The 24,322-nt window shown below is 36.4% G+C and overlaps 1 protein-coding gene and 1 long non-coding RNA gene across 4 annotated transcripts in view; both read left to right on the top strand.

Annotated features, from left to right (window-relative positions):
- Positions 1–24,322, top strand: part of CSMD1 (CUB and Sushi multiple domains 1) — a 994,481-nt gene that overhangs the window by 422,542 nt on the left and 547,617 nt on the right. The window lies entirely within an intron of this gene.
- On the top strand, positions 268–10,023 carry LOC125689605 (uncharacterized). Its single transcript, XR_007375351.1, has 3 exons — positions 268–302; positions 4,257–4,303; positions 9,698–10,023. It is a non-coding gene; the product is annotated as an uncharacterized LOC125689605 (long non-coding RNA).

The following is a 24,322-nucleotide window of genomic DNA, read 5'->3' as shown; positions in this document are numbered from 1 at the left end:
AGACAGTGATCCCAGCCATAAATATTTAATACATGCACTGCGTATATTTAAAATAATAATGTATTTATTTACTTTTTTCTAAAGTCTATGGGAACTGCTGAATCATGGCCTGAACCTCTGATTGATCACCTAAGGTGAGCAATGAGTCAGCCACGGGGACACAGGTGAAGGCAATTCACCTGTGCTGCCGGAAGGGGTGGAGCCTGCTTCCACCTCGACCCATTTAAGAGCCGACTACCAGTCGGAAAGGATCTCTTCTGGAGATTCCTCCCCCGAAGTTTTGTAGTTAGCCTAGGATGCAGGTAAGTGGTCTATCTATGCTCTTTTTGTTATTATAACCTGCTTAATCAAGCTCTCTGGTTTATTTCGTAATTATAACATCTGTATATTCATTGATTATATACTAAGTAAGCTGTAAGCGCTTTGTGAGACTGAGAAACAGTCAGCACTCATCATTTATGACTCAAAAGAAAAAAAATTAGCTTATTAGCATCAATAATAAGGGTGAGATGCAACACTGCATTATGATTTAAAAATATAAGATAATAGAGAAATCTAAAATTTAATGAAGGACAAATATACTGCATAAAATCAGCATTCATGGAGGAAGTACTATTTTTTGAATTATATTTTGGTAAAAGTTAATGAATACTTTCAGCCAACATCCTTCAGGTTTGTGAAATGGAGTATAACAGCATGTTAAGAGTAAGGCACAAGTCAGTGCATCAGTTATGCACTATCACTAGTTACTGCTACTATTATCTGTTTACTGTATATTTTTTTATTTTACTATTTAACATACTTTTAATAATGTGTGTAGCAGCCTTATTCTTCAAGTAGTTAGGATGCTTATGTCTCCAGTACAAGCTTTTCCATCACAGTGAAATACAAGACTAGGCAACAATAGTGCATCTAATATTATTTGTCAGAAATTCCATATGTTGCTCTCTAGACAAAGTAATCCATCTATTTAGCTTAGTCTAATTGTCTCCATTCACATTAATCATTACAAGTTACAGTCTCTTCTAGTGCCTTTGAAATAATTTATTTTCTTTTTGGAGAGCTGAGTTTGTGTCCTTAGTCAAGCAGCTTCTTCCAAGCTCAAATGGGAGTTTAATCCCCTTAGAATTCAGCATGACAGCAGAGATGTGATATCTCCTCTGTCTTGCCAATGTCTTGAATTTTTCTAGAGTATATCCTTATTTCAGTTTTCTAATCTTACTGTATGCAAAGCCTTAGAAATCTCCTACGAATCAGTCATTCCCATCTATGTGTCCTTTGGTCTCTCATACATCGTTTCAAAAGTGGTTTTTGAACAAATTCTTCCTATTTTATGTAATCTTCCTGAAGATATCTTATTGTCTGAATTAGGATATGCTTTTTAATTCTAAGTTGTCTTGTTTCATTATATTTTCTGTATCTATTTTCTTTCAACAGCTTAAACACCAGCCATTTATATTCACTTATTAATATTCTGCAGGCACTGGAGTTTATTTTCTTGTTTTAAAACCGTTCTATATTTTTTATGTCACATTCCTCATCATGTATTTGTCCAATCTTCTTGTTCCTTTTCCACCACATTAGTTCACGTTCTCCTGACCTCTGGGCTTTGCATGGAAGGAAACAAGAAGTCTATAAGATTTGGAGCATGGATGTAAACAGGAAATTAGGAGTTTTAGTGGGTGAGATATTCCAAATGCTACAAAAGCAGTATCTCACGTTAAGTCTACTTGTAAATCTGTGTACACAAGGTGTTATTTCCACTGAAGGTGAGAACGTTCTAATAATCAAGGAATCATAGAATGGCTGGGTTGGAAGGGACCTCAAGGATCACCAAGTTTGAACCCATAGGCAGGGTTGCAAGGTACTAGATCAAATACTAGATCAGGTTTCTCTTTGTATTCCTAGTTCCCACCAAGAGTTTCAGGGATATGAGGTTCATGAATCTTGGAAATATTAGAATCCTGTCTACCATTGAAGACTGAGGAAAATAATTCATTGAATACTTCAGCCTACTCCATATCTGTTGTAGGCACTTTCTCATTTAGCAGATGAGGTACACTCTTTTTGACCTGCCACTTCTGACCAGCTGTAGAACCCCTTCATGTTGTTTTTAACAGCCCTTGCCAAGTTCAGTTCCATCTGTGCCTTAGCTTTCCTAATCCCATCTCTGCAAGTCCAGACAGCATTCCTGTATTCTTTCCTGGTGACACATCCATGTTTCCACTGACTATTCATGCCCTTCTTTTCCCTCAGTTTTACCAGTATGTTCTTGCCAAGCCATATTGATTTCCTCCCTGCTCTGCCTGCTTTTGTATTCTGAGGGATGGAGGGCTCTTGTGCCCCCAGAAAGTCAGCTTTGCTCCACTCCTTTGTCCCTAAGGACAGTTTCCCAGATCTCATCCAGCAATTCCTTAACCAGCCTTCCTTAACCAGTTTGCTCTCCTGAAGTTCAGGATTCCTGACATTACCATGTCCACATTCCTTGAGGTCACAAACTCAACCAGAGTACAGTTATTGCAGCTCAGGCTGCCTCTGATCTTAATGTCTTTAACAATCTCCACACTGGTGAGCATCAGTTCCAACAATGCTTCCCCTCTGGTTGGTCTGTCCAGTATCTGAATCAGGAAGTTATCAGCAGTGGACTCCAGGATTCTCTTGTTTCACTTGCAGCTTGCTGTGTTGTTTTCCTAGCAGATATCTGGGTCATTAAAATATCTCATGAGGATGAGAGCCTGTGAGTGTGACACTTCTTGCAGCTGAAGCAAGATCTCATCAACAGGCTCCCCTCAGTCAGGCAACCTATAGCAGCCTCTAACCACCAACTGTCCTTCATTGGTCCCATCTCTAATCTTAACCCACAGGCTCTCCATCTGTTCTTGACTGTTTCTCAAAGGGACTTCCTCACAGTTTATCCACTTTTTAACACAGAGAGCATCTCTCTCACTCCTCCTACCTTGCCTATCACTTATGAAAAGCTTATAGCCTTCAATAGTAATATTCCAGTTATGGTGGATTATTTGCATATTTCTGTGATAGCAATAAGATCATAGTATTCCAAGTACACCAGTTTCCAGCTCCTGCTTATTTCTCATGCTGCATGCATTAGTATAGAGGCACTTCAGTTGGGCTTATGGATGCATTACCTTCTGGAGGTATTATGGAGGCGTTACTTCCCTCCCTCCCACAAACTTCTGGGGCAAATCTTAAATTTTTCCCCACTACTTCCTAAAGTGACAGTGTTCCCTGGCTCTCTGTCACACAACAGTGCTCCCCTTTTCTCCCACAGCTCTTGTTTAATGCCATGGTGGTGAGCTTGCTGTGTAGTATATTCTTGCTGCTCCTGGTCAGTTGCATCCTGTTCCATGTCAGCATTGCTAGTTTAGATGACTCCTTCTGTCTGGACACCAGTCTCCAACCAGGAGGTCTGAAGAGAGTGCTACCTGTGCTCTGAGTGTCTTCAACATCTTCCCAAGGCACATAAAACCTATTTTGAAATTTTTAATTTCTTAGTTCTAGCCTCATGTGACCCAGCTTGAAAGGCCAGGAGGGAATAGTAGTTATTCAGCTTTATCATAGCTGATATTTTCTTCTTGATGTCCCAGATGTGGGCACCTAGCAGGCAACAAACCTCTCCAGGGGCATGATCCAGGTGCAATGCCTCTCTACAGGAAGATAATTAAATGTGTTTAGAACTAATTTGCCAAAAGTAACTTGTGAGGCAGGATTTCTAGAAAAAGCAAGCTCCTTAGAACCTCAAGTGCCTGTTTAACATTGGCACATATAGTTCTGATACAGAAAATGAAGTTATGAGTAAAAAATAGCAGACTTCTCAGACAAACTGTTTCAGTTAATTCTCTTGTCTACCTCTCCTATGGAGAATATAAGTACTGCACATGTCCAGCTACACAAGTTGCACTCTGCTCAGGACAAATCTGTAGGAGTGATAGATCCCGGTGGTGTAATAGTCTGAAGTCTAGAGCACTTCTAAAGTAGCATTTGATCATTCTTAGTCTGAGAGCAGTAGAATCCCCATATTCTACCTCTGGCTTTTTCTTTCTGGTTTCCTTGTCTTGGCTTATCTTCCAAAAGGGAGACAAAGAAAGAGAGGTAGAAAATGCTGGAGATGTGCCTTAAAATCTCAGATGCGGTTAAGAGCCAGTAGGTAAGTTTTCTCTCTGAGTGAGCAATCTGAACCACGCAGGATGGGCAGTACCATATCCACCAGGATAACTGCAGTATCATGTTTCTTGAAGGTCTGAACTCATCTGGCTCGTTAGGCTTCCCTAGGGGACATACACAGGTATGTACATTTTGCTTCAATTTGTGTCACAGAAAAGCTCTCTGCAGAACATAAGTACAATGTCTCTTTAAAATAGCCCTTCATCCCTGGCTATAGAACTTTCTTTGAAGTCAGTAAATAATTTGGCCCAGCAAATTAGGCTACTTAGATTTCTGCCCTGGTCCAGTGCTAAAGTAGCATAAACACAGTGGATCTTAACATACATTTTCCTTGTCTTTATTCAGAAAATATATTTGGATAATAAAACTGCACAGTGTTTCTTTGAGCTAAAGACATGTTTAATGGATATAAATAACTCCCAATTCCCTATCCTACTACACGATACTTTTAATGTCTGCCTTGTGTTTTGAAATATCAGAGCTTCCCAAAGTCATCCAGTACATGAACAAAGAATTGCAACGTAACAGAAAAAGAAAAACAAGAGACACTTGAGATGTGATCAAAGTGAGCAGGAAAATATGTTATTTTGCTATTTAAAGCAGTTATTATAATCAAAAGCATATCACTATCAATCTTGTTCCCATTGGGTTTGCAAATGTTTTGCTTCCATCAAGATGTTTTCAAGCTATTGTGGTTCTTTAGACATTCAGATAACTTACTGCTGAATTCAGTGAAGGATTTCTCAAGTCTTTCTGAAAAAGTTGTAGCACTCCAGCCTGTACGGGACTTGGAGCACTGCAATTCATTAAAGCTGCTACGGCATAGGGCAGGCTATAGAGATCTAGTCATTCCAGTAATTACAAAACTCTCAATGAAATAATAAAAAAAGGCTGTACTTGAATTTTTAATATGTGCTCAGCCAATACATGATCACTTGAATCTTGAGTAAAGTAAGATAATATTTGTAAGAGTATTTTAAGATGGCAATGACAAATCAAGAAGAGCTGAACTTTAAGCTTGAGTGAGAGTTCAGACTCTGAAAGGCTGGACATATAGTTCGTTATCAACAGACAGGCATGGTGCACAATGTAATAACAGCAAAATGGCACACTGATTCCACAGGTGTGCAGTTGTTAACTTGGAGTTGTCAAACTAACAGCAAATTTAACCACAAATTGCTGTATGGGAGGAATAGAGCAAATGAAAGAGAAAAAGATATTTGGATGCCAAGAGAATTTCTTGCTGCTTTAATTACAAGACTGGGAGTTCCTCTTCTCAATACTAACTACCTGTATCCTCTCACTTATTTCTTCACAGTACATCAGTTCAGCTTTAATTTTCCCCTCCTTCTTTTCTCTTTCCTTTTCCCTCTGAGAGGGAGCTGAACTCAGGTCTGTAAAATTACATCAGTGTTCAGTTAGTTCACTTTTGGTTAATGTTTTCTATGTTGTGTTTTACTGGAAAGGAATTCTTAAAGCTTTTAACAGAAATGCTGCATGTTTTCATCACGTGAGCTTGCGTCATATCCTCTAATCTTGATGCAGATTGTTAGTAGCCCTATTAACATTTCCTGTGAGTACGTAACCAGTTACAAGAGCTATTGATTGATAGATGGATTTGTGTAAGATTATGACACAAGGTGAAATTTGAAGGAAATAAATTACTATGAACTGATGAGAATGTGTATGGAATTTAGTGGGCAGTCACCATTAAGCTTTTCTGAACTCAGCGATGCTTTCTTCTTTTAAATATACTTAACTTTGGTCAGACCATATTTATTTCAGCAAAATACATGGTGTGGTTACAGTACAAATGCAAAGTGCTTAAAGTACAAAGTGTACACTAATTTGTTCTCAAATTTGTTACTAATCATTTTATCAATCAGTTTTTAACCCCTTAAGTACAAAATACCCATTTACAACTGACAAATAATAAGAATTTGAAGGTCTGACTTCTCGCATCTTTGTCATTACTAGAATGTGGAGGTGTTTTTTGTTTGTTTTTTTTTTGTTCATTTTAATGTGTATTAGATATGAAAGTCTGTTTTAGTTCTGCATTTGCCGAGGCTTGTTTGCTTGTTCGTTGTCTGCTGAAGCCTAAGAGTAAGCCTAAGTATTGGCTATATTTAAATTCCCACAGTGAGGCTTCAAAAAAAAATTATACTGAGAAAAATACTTTGGTTACCAAAAAGTTGTGCATCCAATTTTAAACTTGTGGACTATGGTCTTCATACCTTGATACTCTCATTTGGAAAATAGATTTTATGTATTGGATAGTTATAGTTATATGAATCTTCTCTCATCTGTATAACAGCTTACTTAGATGAATTACTGCTTTTTAAGATAATTATCTGCCCCTAATAAAATTTACATGTAAAAGAAACCAATCATGTAGTCAGAAGGGATTGCTTCTTAATTTGTTTCAGTGTTATAGTAAAAATAGTTTATATCATTATTGTATTCCTAAATCCAAAAACTCGTGATTGTGTTTCATGTATGCTAGGATGCCCATTTTAAGGAAGACAACCATATGACAAACTGCTCACATAATAAATATCTTAAAATATATCTTAAAGGAGAATATTTCTACATATGAGTATTTTTATTGATGGTTGGATACTGCTGTTTTAAAGTGTAATGCAGTGCTGAGTTTTATGCATTATCTCACAAACATGAAGTGACAGTGGTTCAGCACACGATGTAGAGGACATCATATTTCATAACAGCAGAGAAACAGTCTTTGAGGTAGTTCAGCAGTGTCTTGATACAAGAAGAATATTCTCACAAAAATATATTTTGTTTATATCAATGCTAAACCATGTTCAATTACTTAACTGCTTTTACAACAGTTGTCTTGGTTGTATTTCTCAAGCATAGCTTTATCATCTTGATGAGCAGTGAAGTTAGCTCACGTGCAGTCCAAAGCCAAATATAATTCTGTTGTGAAAGATGCGTTAGTCAAATTCAATTCTGAATTGTACCAACACAAAGTATGCTAGACAAAGAATAATTACTAAGCTTGCCCTAAAATAGACATCTACAGTCAGTCAAATTACTGTTTATACTCTCATGACTGTGAGTTTCTCTGATTATGGAAAGAAACCTTATGGATTATAGAAGATATCTGGCTAAGCTTAGGTGTCTTAATGTTGAACTGAATCTCTGGCAAGGTGCATTTTCTCTTGTAGAAGCATTCTAAAAGCCTATATTTCTTTCTGTGGGGGAAATAACAAACTATCTTATATTTATCTTAAATCTAAACCATAAATGTTTAAATCTGGACATATTAATGAACATTTTATTTCTAATTTAAATGACAGCAGTGCTATGTTTTTGTATGCAATGTTGCTTTATGTCTGGAGTGTTGTTAGCTGTAAAAAATGGCTATGGGCAAACATATGCATACATTTTCAGAAAACATAGTAGAATGTTTCTTTATAGACCAGGGAAAATAATTCCATTGAGATGTAGTACTTAGAATTTTCTCGAAGAGAGGATGTGGGTAGGATTGTCTTCTAAGGAGCTACTTTTGTCCTGTAAGAGAGCCTTGTAAAAATACAATTGGATACAAAGTTGACCAGAGGTGTTAAATCCCTGGTGTATACCATAGGCTGTCCTCAAAAAGAGGTGGCGGCAGGTTTCTGAACTGTGGGAGACTGCTGAGGATCAGCTACAATTGAAAATATGGAAGAAGGTTCATTTGTCTTGAGAGAAATCAATGGACATCTCTATATATAAACAAAATAGATTTTCTTCTTTTCTCCACAAAGTCAAAGGATATCTGAAACTCTGTGTATCACTCCATCATAAGTGGTAGAAAGATGCTCTGTACACATGCAATACACATTGTTATAAATTTTTTCTAATGTATTGTTCTGTAGGAAAGGACCATCCCAGTTATAATTCAATATTTGCATGATAGTTTTACATTAAACTTGCTGTCACTAACTTTATAGTGAAAAAGGAGAGTTTTCTTGAGTAAGAGACTTCATCGCCAGTGATTGGCCTTTAATTGAAATCTGACAATATAATTTTATTTTTAAATCTTAGTTCATTTTTAAGGTATTTATAGTACAGAAATCTACAGCTGATGTTTCCCTATGTTTCTTCTATAAGCAGTGAAGAAAAATGGGCACTTCCAGAGAGCCATTCATGTGATCTAATTAGCTCATCTGCTTTAAAGTAAAAACAACTCCTTAGAAAATATAGTACTCCTTTAATATTGACTAGTTTAGAAATTCCTGCATGGCATCTAAGTAGACATATTTTATCAGATGCACCCCACCATCAGTCTTTATAAATTATCTGTTTCTACTGAAAATCTAGCTATGGAATTAACTGGCAAAAATGGTGGTTTAATTCAGTGACTTGAAAACGGCAAACAAGAATTTCTGAAATGAAAGCAGGTTATTGCCTTTTAACAGTACAGAATATTTATTTCCCTGCTGATATTTTAAAGACATTTGTCTATCTTGTCCATCTATACTTACCAAATTGTCAGCTTATTCGTGTTTATTAGTATGTGCTACGAATGTGAACTCCCCCCAACCCACCTTCAGTGGTTCTTTTGGTCACATCTCTCGAACACTTAAAAATCAAACTCATGAGAAAATTCCTTCACCCTGCCATTAATAACACCAGTATAAAGTATGGAGCTATTGATTGCTTATAACTGCATCTCCTGAACATTCAGGGCCATTGTGTTTACAGCACTTGATGAATGCACTTGCAGATGGCTTTGTCTGTCATGGTCATAAACTCCAGTTAATGGTTGAATTAATCTATAGTAAATGAATAATATCCTTTCTGACTGGTCTAGGGAATAAACTACTTGTAGCTTTTATTTCTGGTTTAAAAAAAAAAAAAAAAAATCAAGCAAGCTCATGTGTCAGCTTCCCGAAATGTGGGAAAGTACCTTGTCTAAATAAAAGGATTCACTTTAAAGCCATGATCTGAAAGGTTTTAAAAATAAGAAGTTAACATCCAAACAAGCATTTCATCTTCTGAAGCAAAAGCAAGTTTTTATCATATACATGCTATGAAAAATTAAAAGGACAAAGATTTTTCTGCATTAGAGGTGACAGCTTTTAGAAATGGTCCTGACTTTTTTTTCTATATTTATCTGTGCAGTTTTTTCTTTTTACTCAAGGAAAAATCCTTCTGAGAAGGAGCTAATCTGGTGAAATGCCACCAGGAGAGTTAACTGTCTTAAAACCAACTAACAATTTAGTAGGCTTCTAAATTTTTCAGAAATGCAAATTAATATCAGTTGTTATCACTTCACTTTCCCTGGATGCTCAAAAAAACCAAAACAAAACAAAAACATAAAAAGGAAAGCGCACATCATGGATTCTTCAGATATTGTTGTGTGTGTTTGTTTGTTTGGGTTTTTTTTTTTTTTTTTTTTTACTTCTCCATTTTTGCTGAGCTCAAAGGAAATCAAACACTTAATTGTGACCTTTCAGGGGCTTTGTCAATACTTTTTTTTTTTTTTTTTTTTTTTTTTCTTCTGCAGCTTTACTGCCCAGTAATGGTTTTTGATGAACCAACCTGTAACAAACAAACAAATCCTAGCAACAAGACCCAGTGACCTCACCCTTCAGCATCCCTGCCAGCTGCTGTAGTCTGAAGCACCTTAAATTTCTTCCCCGGGCCTCAGTCATATTGTTTGCTTCAGTCCTAGCACGTTCAGTGACTCCATAGCTGGTGTCGCTGTGGGAATGGGACAGGAAAGTGCAGGCCACAGATCCTCCCTGTGCAGACTGGCAAAATATACTTGCAGGGTAGATACTTGAAGCATTTTTTCACATCATCTTACATGATGAACATTTTTGCTTGCTTTTTTTTTTTTTTTTGTGTGTGTGTGTGCGTGCGCTGGTTTTGTGACTGCCTTGATTTGTGGCTCCCAGCATGTATGCATTGAAGCCAAAGAGAGGATGGCTACTTGGATGAGCAAGACTGCAGAGAAGGTTGCTGGTGTTGCATCCTGCTGCTCATGTGTCTATTTAAGTGCTTAAGTGACAGGATTTATGTCTTGTCTATTTCTTAAGATATTTTCCAATTACAAATGAAAGTATGTTGGAAGATATTTTTCCTGTCTGATGTTCATTGCAGGCCTTTAAATATCCCAGTATCCCACTATTCTGCTGTTGAAACTGGCAACACAAACTCATGCAGAAGATATCAGCTGGAATTTAGGGGCTACCCCAGTTAGATTTTCTTTTCCTTATGTGCCATTTTGATGTGAAATGCTAGTTTTTGCAAACGGGAAGGATTCTACATTTGCAGTTGACATCACTATATATAACAATGTGTGTTGAAGGAAATACAATTTGTGAAAAAGCTGAGCAAGAATTTTTTGTCTGCATTTGTAAACCGTGTATCACCCTCAAAAGCGTAGCTAGACATTGAAACAGATTGCCTGGGGAAGTGGTAAAGTCACCATCCCTGGAAGTGTTTAAGGATAGATGTAGGGATGCGGCTTAGTGGGTAATATTGGTGGTGGGTGTATGGTTGGACTAGATGATCTTAGAGGTCTCTTCCAACCTTAACGATTTTGTGAATCTGGGATCACTGTTCAATTTTTACTTTCAAGAAGACTTCCAGATCTATGGGGTGGACAGATCATCCATGTGAGAAAAATGTGACTTTATGTGAACTAGTAACTTCTGAATGGATTAGAGATGAAAATCTGTTTCTGTTAGCACTTCTGGAACTCACTTATACAATGGCTGACTGTATTTTTTTTTTTTTTTTTTCTCAAAGCTTGCTTCCTGAGATTTTTATTTTTATTTTTATTTTTTTTGTGGTAAGACTGACTTGTCTAGGATATGAGTGATGATTGTTGCTGTGTGGCAATGAATATCACTGTGTGGACAGTTTTTTAGCTGTTTGCCTTTGGAAGATAGTGCTCAGGTCTGTTTACTGGCAGAAGACCAAATAACTCCAGCTTGCTATGGGAGACTGGGGGATGATACCATTGTATCCTGTGAAGGCAAGGTACAAGTTGGTGCCTCTCTGCTCCCTTTTATCTGCTGGCAAGGCCCGGAAGATGGGGACAAAGGAGTTTCTGCTAAGATCCTATAGCCAAAAGCTGTCACTCCAAGGACAGTTGACTCGACCACTTTGGACTTATAAATAAGTTGGTACTACCATTGAAAAGTAGCTGTCATTGCTGTGGTCACAATCATCCTCAAGAGAACAACACTGTCCGATGAACCACTGCTACTGAAGATCAATGACTGAACTACGAACCAAACTGGATCCATGGTGGTGACTATCTCCCTCTTGCTTCCTATAAAGACTCCTTGCTTCTTTCCTATCTTTTCTATTGCCCTCCTTCCCTATTACCCTAATTCATAATGGTGTCTATCCACCCCTTCCCCATCTCCCTGATTAAGATCTGTAATAAACTGGTTGGACCAATGTCTGAACCGTTGTTTCTTAATCTCATGCAAGCTATACAGATATTAAAAGAACCTCCTCTCCCTCCTATAAATTGGAGCAAGACACTGACTTAATATCATTACTGATTCTAGAGGAGCTGTAAGACTGATATTATGTAGCACAGTAACATCTCGTAACTGCAACAGATTAAAAGAGTGAAATCTGAAAAGATATTAAAATATCAACTTATGCTTCTATGAAAGTTGAGGTTCTTCTTGCAAGTGATATGTGTAAGATGCAGATAACATTTTGAATTAGCCTTTAATAATTTCTTCTATTTCATAAGAACATAAGTATTCCAAGCATTGGCATAGAACTGTAGTTTTCCCCCCTTAAAAAACATTAAAAAAAATAAAAATTGCACACTACATCAATGCCTGCTGCATTTTAAGGGAACATGGTAACGTAAGGTGCTAGGACATGTGAAGTATTAAATACTTGCAGAAGTCACCGTTCTTGACAATTCTGTGAGACATACAGGCAGACAACCAAGGTGTATGTGTACTCAGAAGTAAGCATAGTTCTGTGGGCTGGTAGATAGGCTGGTTGGTAGAGTGACAGTGTAGTCTGCAGTTCTGGGTAAAGGCATTTTCCAAATTAAAAGTAAATATTTCTCAACCTGCAAAGTTTACATCTTACATGTCATTCTGAATATTGGTCATGTTGACTTTTTTACATGCATTTCTTACAGCAAATGTCCTGTCAAAAATGGCATTTTTAACAGTAGCTTCTAGTCCAGGAGTTAACCGTTTTCACTGCAACCTATGGCAATGGATTTCTCAAAGCACAGTATCATGAACACTGCTTGAAATGAAACATGATAGTAATATCACCTAAACAAGACAGGAGAAATACAGGTTTAAAAACCCAGAGGTTGTTTTGAGCAAAACTATGGGGGGCTTCTTCAAGAGTTATTTTGTATTGACCTCTTGAAATATTGTTGTTTTCAACTAACAATGATTTTCACCTGGCTGCTTGCAGTGCTACTAAGTTGCTACAGTGTTTTATTTTAAGGAATCTAAGTTGAGTTGGCTTTCTGTTCCGTATAACTTATTGTATGGAATACAAAAGCAATGTGAAAATTGCTTCTAATAAGCTCAGTTAGTTTTGAAAATGTGATATTACAATCAATTATATAGAGGTGGAAAAACAAAACAACAACAACAAATGCGGTGCTTTTTACTGTTAGTAGAGGTTTTTCAGCATGAAGTCTGCTTTGACTGTTCTCCACTGTTAAATGCATACTTTGCTTTTCCATTATATGTAACTTAGTATGAGATTACTGATATTTAGTTTGAAATGCTTGAAAATTATTATATTTCTGCTTGTAAAGCTATTTACAAGTTCTATGACCAGTACAGTTTCTGAAATAGTAAATTGTTTGAGGATCTTTAATATAATTATTTTCACCATCTGATGAAGTACTGTGATATTTTGCATAATTTTGTACATTTTATACAATTATGTAAAAATGCCTCAATGAAAATTTTAAAATTCAAACTGCCTGTACTCTGCCAGAATTAGGATCAAGGCAAGCACATAGACTGGAATTCAGAAGCACGTCCTTAGGCATTGCCTACTCTTGGGTCATTTACATCCTGCGGTTAAACTGTGATTCTGTGAAAATAATTGGTTAATTCAATACATATTCAACCATTCTGTGATTCTGTAGGCTGAACATTTAAACCTCCATGTGCAGATGCTCTGCTCCAGGAAAGTGGCAGTTCCTTCCACCTCTCACCAGTTTAGAAACCATAGGGAGAGGCACAGCCTCCACATAGTTTGCTGATGTATTAAGCTTATGCATGTTATGTTTAATGCATTGATAACATTGAGTTCAGAAAAATATGAAATGGAGGTGAGTGTTCTTATTTGTGCTATTTTGTAGCATTGCTTTAGTATCCCAGTGTTTTCATATTCAAGCACTTTTTGCAGGGAAACTTGTGGCTTTGGGTCTCAAACTGACTGCATTTAAAGCTCTGGTCATGGAGTAAGCACTGATTGAGAGAGAACAAGGTGCTGACCCTCATGCTGATTCAAAGATGTTCCATTCTGCTGATGTTGGTGGAAGGATTCTGAACGATGTGAGAGAAGTGGGACAATGGACTAGCCCCTGTCTCCAGCGTGGTCTGTCTTCTCTTAATGATTGCCTGAGCTATTCATTAGTCACCTCTTGAATTCTTGCAGCTCACAATGTAATTTTTAAGGTTGGCTTCACTCGAGAACAGTCTGGTAACTTGTGATGTTTGGATGTGGATCACTTCAGAAGTCCCTGCAGTAAGTACTGGCAGACAGATGAAGGCAGAAAGGCTGTTCAGTAGGGACAGTTCCTGAGAATTGTCCAAAAGTGCACAAAGACAAAAAACAAAACAAAACAAAAAAAACAGATCATGGATTAAGTTTTGGTGACCTTAGGCTTCCCCTGTGTCATATGATTCTGACAAGGGAGTGATCATATAGCAAGCCTCTGTTCTTGAATGTGGAAATATGAGAAAACTGAGAGGGATCACTAATCTTGTTTTGAATGGACAGGAGTGATTATTTGAATGCTGACTTGAACATGAGGGAGAGTACTTCAGGATGTCTGGTGTCAAAATCCACTACAAATGCTACTGTAAGGGATTTTTTTTCTTTTTTTTCTTTTTTTTCTTTTTTTTCTTTTTTTTTTTTTTCTGTTAAATTCAGTGGTAGCCCTTTTATTCGCTTCAGAGATTCGCTAGCTGGGACTACTGATAATGTTCTTTTCATTAACCGGTAATCCTAATGAAGAAGGAGCACCGTATATATGCTGTATACTGTATGTATATATGTACACAAGCGCGTATGCATATATATATATATATATATATATATATATATATATATATATATAGAAAGAAAGTATATATAAAGTATATATATAAAGAAAGTGTATGTATGTGTGTGTGTATGTGTATATATATAGTGGTGTGTGTATGTGTATATATATATATATATACACATACACACACCACTATATATATACACATACACACACACATACATACACTTTCTTCAGGGTTTCCATGAAGATTATTTTTAGTAACTGAAATGGTATTTGTAATGTATACAGTGATGGTTTTTTTGAGAAAGTACATTAATATTATCTGAGTAACTTGAGAATGATTCTTAAAATGCAGCAATGTACTCAAATCACTCAAAATGCAAGAATATACTCTTTATACTATACAGTATATGCACTCTGTATGTATTTTTTTTAATATTTGTTTGTGTGTGTATATCTGAGGATCAATCCCTCTTACCTTGACCACAATTGAAAGCATTCCCGAATGCTTCTAAATGAGTTTCCTATGTATAACTGAAGTGTTTTCTGTAAATATGTTGACTCAAGGAAATGTACAGTTTGGAGCAGGTCTCCCTTGCTGTGAGCTCTGAAGGATTTCAGAGCTCTTTCACCCTTTTCAGAAAGGGTGGTCAGGCACTGGAATGGACTGCCCAGGGAGGTGGTGGAATCACCGACCCTGGGGGTGTTCAAGGAAAGACTGGATGTTGCGTTGAGGGACATGGTTTAGTAGGAGCTATTGGGAATAGGTGAACGGTTGGACTGGGTGATCTTTTAGGTCTTTTCCAACCTTAGTGATTCTATGATTCTATGATTTCTTGGAATAAGAACTGTGGAATAAGTACAACTGGGGACAGCCGATGCCCTAAGGGGGCCATGTTGGGTGGGGGTCACCTTGCAGTGACATTTTGAAACATCATTCAGGGCTGCTTTGCCTGCACTGCCCTCAGAGAACTAGTTGTCAGGACATTTTCTTCCTTTGCTTTCCACCATGACGAGCTTTCCCAATGACACAAGAAGCATAAATGGTAAAGAAAAACATTACTGTTGTAAACTTGGGTTTAGATTTCTTTTATTCCAATTCCTTGTGTACAAATAGATGGAAAACACTTTGCAAACCAGATAGGAAGGGTCTAGGGATATACCTAGTATGATTCTGGTTGTCTCAGTATTCAGGAGTGTTAAGTCTTATTTTACGTATTGTTATACACATTTTTATTTCACGGTAGGGAAACAGGGAAAATATTCACCACACATATTTTATCTCAATGTTTTTTTCTAAAATTAGTATCTGTAGGAGCAAAATATTTTATAATGACTTTGTAATTTACAAAAGACTTTTTAAATTCATCTACAGTATCTTACATGTCAGATTCTCAGAACATACTCCTCATCTTGGCAAATTAAAGGGCTGAGAATATGGATACTTAGAGCCTGATTTAGTTAAAATTATCCCCTGCAGCAGTGGGTGGGTCTCAGTTCTTCACAGCTGAGAATCATTTTCATAATTGTGCAGCATCCAGCAGCTGCAAAATCCCTGAGGATGCATCTTACTTTCAGGAGCAGTCTGGGTCTGCCCTGCCTCGCATGGGCAGTTTGACCTCGTCTCTCTTGCAGCTCCTCATTTGGTTTCTGGAGATGTTCAATTTCCTCAGGTCCTCCAACAGTGTGATTTCTGCAGAAACTTGTAGAGACTGCACAAAATGCAAGTGAATGATCTTCTTACTGACTGACAGATCCATTTAGAAGACTCAATGAACCTTTAAATAATGTATATTCTATAGCTGCCTCTAGATTTATGAAGATAATTTTCTGAAACACTGCCATCTAGTGGCATTCAGGCATTGAACCCATTGCTCGAGGTTAAGTGCTTAACTACTTTTAACTTTCCTTCACCTGCAAATAAAGATACCTTATGGATATATATTTAGAAGAAAATATAAGAAAATAAAAATAATATTATTCATGTTAGCCAAAACAGCATTAAGACAGCCTTTACTTGCTTTAAAAGCAGTCATTATATATAAATGTTATTCAAATCTTTCAATTAACAGACATTTAAAAGCACAACCTTTAAAGGCTCAACCTTTATTCATGTAAGGTTACACATCCATTTTTTTCTGAAAAGAGCCTGGAGATAGGAACTTTTAAATAGGTCTGACATTCCTCTGATCAGATGGAATAACTGTGCTGCATTACTCAATTGTAGGCAGATTCTGAGCTATCCAGTTCTTGGTGTTGATGATTCACTGATATGTTTAATACATGATCAAGTAATTGGTCGCTCTTATTTCAAAGTAAATGATCACTTTTCCAGGAGTTTTGACTCATCTGCTTCATCTAATTTAAAGTTGTGTGAACTTCAAATACTATAGTTAATCACAAAATTTGACTCATTTTAACATAGTTCTGATGTGTGTTAATATCAGAAATAAAGCTATCTCATCAGAAAAGCATTTAAATATAATTATAAATGACAGAATCTTTACACAGTTTTTGTCTTGTGTGCATTTATGCATGTTTATATACCCGAGTGTGCATATGCTCTAAACTCATACATATGTATACATTATGTATGTTCATATGCAGTGTGGAAATTCCTGAATATTCAATATGTTAATTAGGATACTAGCATCTACCCGTTCAAATTTCATTAGTTTAGAAACTGAAAAGATTTATTTGACAGTCGCTCAATAATTTCTCCTGTGACAGTGTTTGTGAAGCTTACTTAAGAAGACTTAAACTGATTAAAATGAAAGAAAAATATAAAACCTCAAATCTGAGTGCAAAGTAATATATGGATAATTCAAATATCTAGCTTTGATATTTAAATGTCAAATGTGTTAGAAACCTGAAGTAACTAGAGCATCCCTGCTATGTATTAAATATGTAATAAGGTGATTAATGTGTGTGACACAAATATCAATAATTCTCTTCTGGTTGGTAAAGCCTGTTTTCTGGTTGTGGACTGTTTTTGTTATCGGCACCTGGCACTTAATTTTTTTGCAAGATATCTGAAAATACATCTGTATACCTAATTATTTCATGGCAGTATGATTACAAAGCCATCTTGCAAGTAATGCTTAAGGACTTAAGCCTGCTAGAAACACATATATTTCTTTATTAACTATTGGATGTTTCATTCTGAGACTGCCAGTACCTTATCAGAATAGTGTTACTGAGAACAGCGCAAAGTTCTCTTGGCATGGGTTTGGGTTGATTACGATGGTCTTGAGTAGCAAAAGCAAATGTCACCCAGTCCTGTCCTCAAGAGACTTATGTATTAACCTCCTTTTTTGTCATCAGTACAGCATCAAATAACTGCATAGACTTCAACAGGTATGTGAATTTCAGTTAAATATAATAGAATGGCATGCATATATAGGGGTGAATGCTGCTAGATAAACATTCTCCATTAGTATTTCAAGTAAGGTTGTTGTCTGCTGCAAGTGATATTAAGCATGAATAAAATATATTTTATACATTTACTTACTTGAAAGTGTAATAATGAAGTATGTATGCAGATATTCTAAACAGCTCAACAAAAATGAAAAATCTGTACATGAGTAGAGAAGAAGACTAATGAAATTGAGCTGACAAGTATTCAACAAATAAAGTAAACATATAAACAAAATAAACATCACAGTAAAGAAAAAGGAGGAGCAGTATTGCAAGACATTCAAAACAAATATTAAAAAAAAAAAAAAGCAAACAGCAGTGACTTTAAACAAGAAAGCGTGTCCTGAATGTCTTACCAAAAGAAGAAAGCAAGGTAGAAGTTTCATGTAGCAAATATAATCATTGGGAGGGATTGAAGGCCAAAAGAAACAATAGTGTTGGAAAAGGCATGGAGTATTCAGTGAGCAGTTGTTTTCTCCATGGAGAATGGAAAGAGAGCTATTTAGGAACTTTGTGTTTTGAAGCCAGTAATTATCTCGCATTTCGATAGGTTAATGGAGTTCAGATTAATGGAGAAAACCATAAATGTATGCTGTCCAATTCTGCTGTTTTGTTATAGAGTACACATGAGTTGGAAATAACTGTTAAAATCCTTAATAAATTGTAATTTAATGTTGGTGTTTTTAACAGTTAGGAACCTTGATAGTCTAGTTGAGAGTAAGTACCATTCCTGTGAGAGTTTATGTTGCTATACAGTCTCATATTTTCCATGTCCTAGCTACTACCTGTTTCTGTCTGGAAGCCAAGTGTGTGCTTTAGAGAGCAGGGAAAAAGTTGGACAGTGGAAAATTAAAATTGAAGAGGAAATACTATCATAATAATGCTGTGAGTTACAGTGAGAACTTGGAAATTACTTGGCAGGAGGTGGTTTCTCGGCTTTACAGCTTCTGTTTTTGGCTGGAAACAATGCTTTGGAAGCTTGTGTTATGACTGCAGTACACACAATGATGGGTATATCTTTTCAGATTACCCTCACAATTTCCAGGCTGTCTGTGGTCTAGCTGTCCCTGCAGTTTCTTTCCAAGACTATAATTTTTTCTTCTTCTCTCCCATCTATTCACCTGGTCAGAGGATATTTCAGTGATCTTTTACAACATCCCTGATGCAATTTTAAGTAACAGTTTGAAAATAGAGGTATTGTGTCTTTTAAATCCAGTTAGAAGATGAATGTAAAAAATTAAGTTATTATGGGTATGGAGGAGAAATGCTCTAATCAGTACTGCTGTCTCGTGTAGTCTGTATGTGAGCTCAGGGAAGTGCTTCAGGTGACCATAACCAAATTACCTATCTTTTGCTCTCAAATTCTAATGTTAATTTTAAGACTGAGAATTTCTTGAAAGATTTTTGGACTGTACCATCATGAGAGATCAAACCTTTCATTGCTTATGTTCCTGGAAACATGTCTTCATTTCTCACTATTTCTTGTGAAAGTTGGGCTCCAAGATGGTCATTTGTTCACTTGTTATGCATGAACATTGTTGTTTTTTTGTTTTCCCCCAAATAATTCTCATGATCCCAGAGGTGTTTAAATGACTTCAGGTTTTCAACTCATTCCCCTATAGTCTTTTGCAGAGTATAAGAAACTTTAACAACCACCCCTCCACCCCTTCCCCAAACCAGTAGCCAAACCTTTGCATGGAATAATGAATGCAGAATGCAGCTGTGAGCTCAGGGACAGCAAACTAGACACAGGGGAGAGCAGACTGCTGAGTATTGTAATAGAACATTTGCGTACTTGTATTTAAAAATAAAACCGATTCACACCGCTCCCCCAAACCTTAAGATTTCTAACTAGTCAATTAAAATAACCCAAATAATCTGAAACAGTATTAGGTATGGAAAAGCCAAAAAAAAAAAAAAAACAAAAAAAAAAACCAACCAAAAAAAACCCCAACAAACAAACAAAACACCAAAACCACCAGTTCTAATCAGAGCCTTCAGCACATAAATCATTTCTAACAGCAGGAAATGAGGAAGATCAGAACTAAGATGAGAACTATTGCCAAAACTAACATCAAGAAATGTATGCATTTTCATTAAAACAAATTGTGGCTGAGATATACCCTCCATCTGCATGATACAGAGAATTAATTTTCTTCTTAAATAGATCTTGAAAAACACCTTCTGTATACAAAGCATACTGAAAACCTGCAAGGTGACAAATTCCATTAGAAGAGGGGTCCTCTGTGAGGCTGGTCCCGCTGGACTACTGACACTTACTGTGATTCCCACTTTGGATGCTGCTCAGCTCTCCCAGTGCTCACAGGGGGCTTTGCATCCAAAGAACTGGGGTCCTATTCACGTCTCTGGAACAGCAACATTGTTATATTGCTGCCTTCTTGGTTTTCCCGGTGCCGGGCTAGCAGAAAGCTACAGAACTGAATCAGAATTACATTTGGCTTCCTCTGTAATCCTGACAGAGTGGTCCCTGTCCCTTAAGCTGCACTTGAAGTATTGGTCGTTTGTGCTTATGAAAAGGAGTGGGGAAAGAGAGTCAGTCCTCAAAAAGAAAATGCATTGTATTGCACACAAGCCTCGGATGCAGGGAACTCATTTTAAGTTTCCCGCAATTTCTGCATACTGTTTGCAAAGATGCTTATACAGTTTTTGGACAAATACCTGGAAGTGTGTCAATTACTGTGAAATTCTCAGCAGTAAATAGATACAACCTCTAAAAATAGAAAATGTGAAGCTTCATGTAACCAGTATTTTTATAAATAGTTGATAAGAGTACTGTAAAAAAAATGTTAGCTTGAGAAGTTATGCTGAAATTATGGTGAAAAAAATATATTTTTTCATATATTTACAATGTATCTTCATAGCTTTCTTTGTGGTTGTTAATTTGATATCAGCTTCTGAAGAATAGTATTATATGTTTCCCTGAAATATCTGAGTGTTGATAACCTTTCTAAAGCCAGTTCACTGCAGAATTTTTACTCACAGGAAATACACTGCTGTTTATTTTCCTGCATTTTTACAGCTGTTTTAAAGAAATATGAAAGTCTTCCACAGAAAAAAAATCTGAAATACAAGTGTTGAACAACTTCCTATGGAATCTCTCAGTTTTATTTTCTTATTGTTCTTTTGTTTTCCCTGAACATGTACTGCAAATGATATTTGCCATGTCCTTTCCATTTCCTATACAGGTATTCATACAAGTCCACAGCAGCTACTCACAAGGTGAAGGAAAGAGTCTGTTTATTACCAGCCAGTGGCTTTTCCAACTTAAAATTAAGTTAAAGAATGAAAAATACTGCACACAGATGAAATATAACATTAAATTGGTTGGAGGCAGTCTGTTTGATCAGACTAAAGTTTGAGTAAACCAACAACCAAAACTAGCCAGGTTGATTAAAGTACCCACAAAATCAGTTTTTTTTTTTGTTTTTTTTTTTGAATAATTTAATGTAGCTATAATTGAAGGCAGCTAAATCTAATCTAGTCATCATGAACTCCTGCAAGAGAAATCAGATGTCTGAAATAGGCAAGACCATTCTCTATAGGTATTTATTTCCTTGCATTGACTAACAGTCTACTATTTTAGATTTGACACATTACTTAAATTACATAAGATTAATCATATTTACAAATGACTCTACTATGGAAATTCTACTGTATCTCTTAGGTAAAAAAGCTTTATTTGTTTTTTTCTTTTGCAAGCTGTTATGTGTATCTGTGTGATAAAATTAATGTGATCTATTTCTGTTTCCTTTTGGCATTGGTACTTATGGCTTAGGGACATTTTAGCAGCTTCTGTCTTTGGTGCACCAGAGGGCAGTAGGGAAGATGCTAGGTGCTACTGAGCTGCAAAATGGGTGTGAGGCAGTCAGTGTCTCTGGGCAAAATCTCAGCCTGATGCCAGTGTGGTGCCAGTGCAATGCAAGAGGGAAAGAGTTAAGAACTTCTAAATACATGCAATAGATATGGAACTTTATCACTTTCACCTCTGGAAAAAAAATATTTTTACTAGAATTCTGCCAGTGCCCTGTCAAAATTTATTATGGCAACTGATTTTTCAGTACACTACGTCATACTTCGCAATACTCCTAAGTTCTCTTTAGGCCACTTTGAATTATTATTACTCTTTTTTTTGACAGGTGATCTTTTCAAGTTTCAATATATTCAGCTTTATATCCAGAAGGTTATGGGTAAAATATGCGTGAATTTAATATAAGAGGTGAAGTATAATGCTGTCTTGGATTTCAGATTTCAGTTTCTGTTCTCAGGTTTGAGATTAGTTTAATGAAAAGTAGCATTCAAATTATACATTATTTTAATAAAGCCTTACAATATACCTGGTTTGCAATTTGCATGAGCCTTAATCTACCTGCAAGACCTGTTTTTCACCTGATTTTTATCCTGATTTTAGCTGCACAGTGCTTAGAGAAACTGTAAGAAAGTATAAATATACTGAAACCAACATTACTGTGCACAGTACAACAAAGTCACACTATTAAACTTTGATTTCCTACAGCCATGCAGGGCAGATGGAGTACTGCATCTTGCTGAGGGCTTGTGGAACCATCCTCTTTATTTCTACATTACTTCTTTTTCAAACACTGTTTTCCTTGACAAGTTGCAGTACTTCCAGCTTTTAGGGAACTCCTGCTGCTCCAGAAGGAACACAGTTCATTAGTGAGATTCTGTTGAGCTCCTCAACAAACAAATAAACAGACCTCTAAAATAGTATTTATCAAAAGTGAGATTTTCTTTTATAAATTCCTTCGTGACTCTTCGTAATATTTATGCAAATGTCTATTAACCCTATTATTTAATATAGTTTCTACTGTTCTGTGTAATATCTGTATCAGGCTTACAGACTAGCAATTCCCTTGATCTTCCTCAGCTCCCTTTTCTTAAAATGGACTGACGTTTACCACCCCTTGTTATTCAGTTATTTCATCCTCTAGAACCCAAGGGGTATATGCTATTTAATCCTAGTGATTTTCTACTGCTAATTTCTTTAATTTATTCTATGATCTCTTCTACAGCTGCTTTATCTTTAGATAGATCCTCTGATGAATCTCCATGTGCAGAGATATTGAGCTGGGAATCTCTGCAGAGTTATCGAAGCAAATACTGTTGACAAGAAGTCCTTTAACTCCTGTGCAATTGCATGTATTTCCTAAATGTCCCCTTTATACCTTGATCATTAAGAAGACCAGCAGGCTTCCTGATATTGATTTGTTTGGGAGGAAACAGGGAAAATAAAAATATATATGTATATATATGTATATATTACTATCTCTAAATCATTTTTACTTCTCAAACTTATTTTTTCTATCTGCCTTATCTATCAGAGTTCTTCATTAAGCTTTTTAGAAATTCCTTCCTGCTTCTAATAACCTCCTTTACCCTGCTAGTGAGCCAAGTTTTCAGCTCTTTTGTGCCTTTTCAATCTATGTTTCAGAGGTAGTTTGCCTTGGCACTGTATTTCTAGTGCAGTTACTTTATGGAGGCTTCATGCTCTCAGTAAAGATTTAATTCTCCAGATTGCCCCTTTTAGCTTCTTTTTGACAAGCTTTCTCCTTTTTAGGTATTGTCTCTTTCTGAAATTAAATGCAACCATGGAATTTTTTTGCCTTGGCCTGGGTCTATGTCAATAACTACCGTATCTGAATACATCAAAGTAGAGCTATTTGTACTTTATGTTGGTAACAACAACAATGTAACTTCTGCATAAACACCATTCACTAATAGCAGTATGGTTAATTATGCAATTGTTGCATGCTGAAGTCATCTCTCACAGAGCAATTCTGTAACTATAGTCTTTCTTTCATGTGTCAGGTGGAATAACATTCTCTTGTGTCTCTTTTCTTTAATTTTTTCCATTATAATCTCATGTCACTGCTGATTACTGGATGATTGATTGACGGATTGATTAATGGTCAATTTGAGATTTTTCCGATGGACCAGATGAGATGAGGAAGCAATCTTGACAGGGTGGCTGATACCCTCCTGTCTTTTTCTCTCTGAGATTGATTACATCTCTACTGCACAAACCGCAGTTTCTAAGTCCTCTGATCCTCCTTTTCCACTTCTGATTATAGTTTTCAATTTAGTTTTAGCTTAACAGCCTGTCAGCCAAATTCACTGGCATGTTCTCGAGGCTTAAAGCACTTGCAGCTTTTGGCTCTTGTTATCTATTGAAATGGTCAGCAAACAACTGAATTGAATATAATTCCTCCACCATCCAAATTCATGAACCAAAAGGTATGTGATTGAAAAACTTAAGCATCCTTTCAGTCACCTGAATGCTGATGTTCACAAGCCTTAGAACAAATTACAGTACCATGCTAAAAAGGCAGCCAGTGAATTCCTATGTAAAAAATAGTGTTTTCAATAATCTTTTTTTCATAGAATTTTAGAAAATGAGGAGTAAAGGTCTCATGTATATTAACTGTAGCACCATAT

This window comes from Lagopus muta, chromosome 2, assembly GCF_023343835.1.
Source record: "Lagopus muta isolate bLagMut1 chromosome 2, bLagMut1 primary, whole genome shotgun sequence".
In the NCBI taxonomy this organism is placed as follows: Eukaryota; Metazoa; Chordata; class Aves; order Galliformes; family Phasianidae; genus Lagopus; species Lagopus muta.
The sequence above is the reverse complement of the archived record's forward strand: the minus strand, read 5'-3'. Positions and strand labels throughout refer to the sequence as shown.